We start from the raw sequence: 1,826 nt of genomic DNA on the forward strand, positions 1-1,826 counted from the left end.
GTCCTTTTGGGAAATTTTTTTTGCCTATTCCAAAGTCATAAAAATAGGTTCCCTGCTTTTTTGTCCCCCCCTCTCCCAGAATCTTTATTGTACCTTTCTCATTTAGGTTTATGATACAACATAGATTAAGTTTTGTATATCATGTAAGGTCAAATTTGTTGTAGTTTTTTAATGAAATATCATTCTTTCCCCACTGAATTATGTTAGTGTCTCTCATCAGTCCAGTGGCAATATATGGATTTATTACTGGATACTCTATTTCATTCCATTAATTTGTATGCTTACCACACCATCTTGATTATTATTAGCTTTATAGTGAGCTTTGGAATAAGGCAACATCTACCTTTCCAACTTTGTTTTACTCCTTTACAATTACTTTGTCAATTCTAGATCCTTTACTTTCCATATGAATTTTCAGATCAGATTGTCAATTCCACCAAAAGCCTATTGGGATTTTGAATGGAATGTATGGACTATACAAATAAGTTAGAGGATAACAATCTTAACAATATTGAGTCTTCAAATTCATGAATATTTATTTAGGTCTTTCTTTTAAAATCTCTCTCAGGGACATTTTCACATTTTCTAGGGTTTTTTTTTTTTCAGCATAGAGGTATTACACATCTTTTGATGCCTATATTCGTTCTTACAGTCTGTAAATAGTATATTTCTTTCACTTTCCAATTGTTTGTTGCTACTATATAGAAATAAAATATTGGTTCTAATGTTTTGTTAGTATATGCTTTTGGATTTTTACATACACAAAAACTCTATTCTTTCTTTCTAATATTTATGCATTTTATTTTTCTTTCTTACCTTTTTCTTTTTCTTTTGTCTTTTTTTATTTTTTTTTTCCTTAATTGTTTAGTAGAATATGGTAGTAGTCACGTGATCTTGGAATATACTTTGTTACAAAGATTATTTATGAAATTAATTTCAACAGTTAATTAATTATATATTTTTTTATTTTGTCTTATGCCAGTTTTGGAACATAATTTTCAAGGACTTTATTCATCTAAACTGGCAATTTATCAACATTAAGTTGCTCATTATGTTTTTATCTTTTTAATATACACAGTCTATAATGTTGTAGCTGTTTTAATTTTTAATGTTGTTGCTTCTATTTTTTTCTTCATTTGTCTTGTTGGGGGCTTATCAATTTTATTAACCTGATCAAAGAAATTATTGTCTTTTGTTGAGTTATCGCTATACCTCATTTGTTTACTATTTTATTTATTTCTACTCCTTATTATACCTTTCTACTCACTTGGCTTAAATTACTGTTCTTTTCTAGTTCTTGAAATGAAAGTTGAGGGGCTAGCAGGTGGTGTGGTGGTTAAGGGTGCTGGACTCCCACATGGCTGACCACGGTCTGAGTCCCAGACCTGGTGGCTTGCTTTCTCACTTTCCCTCTCTCTATCTCTCACTGTGTCTCTTTCTGGTCAAATTAAAATAAATAAATAAATAAAGTGAAATAAAATAATTCTTTAAAAATATTATTCTTTAAAAAAAAGAAAGTTGAGATCACTAATCAAAATCTTTTTAATTGTGTTCAGTTAACAATATAAATCTTTCTCTGGCACTACTTTTGCCAAATTTCTTGACTTTTATGTCATATTTTAATTATGGTTAGGTTAAACATACTTTAAAATTTCCATTGTGATTTCTTTGTTGATTTATTTAGGTTTTGATTAATGGCCAATCAGGGACTTCCAGTTATCTTTCTCTCATTGCTTCCTAGTTTAATTCCACACTGGACAGAAAACATACATTGTTTGATTGCGATAGTTCGAAATTTGTGAGACCCACTGTGTTGTATTTGGCTG

Source organism: Tupaia chinensis, unplaced genomic scaffold (genome assembly GCF_000334495.1).
Source record: "Tupaia chinensis unplaced genomic scaffold, TupChi_1.0 Scaffold000044_1, whole genome shotgun sequence".
In the NCBI taxonomy this organism is placed as follows: Eukaryota; Metazoa; Chordata; class Mammalia; order Scandentia; family Tupaiidae; genus Tupaia; species Tupaia belangeri.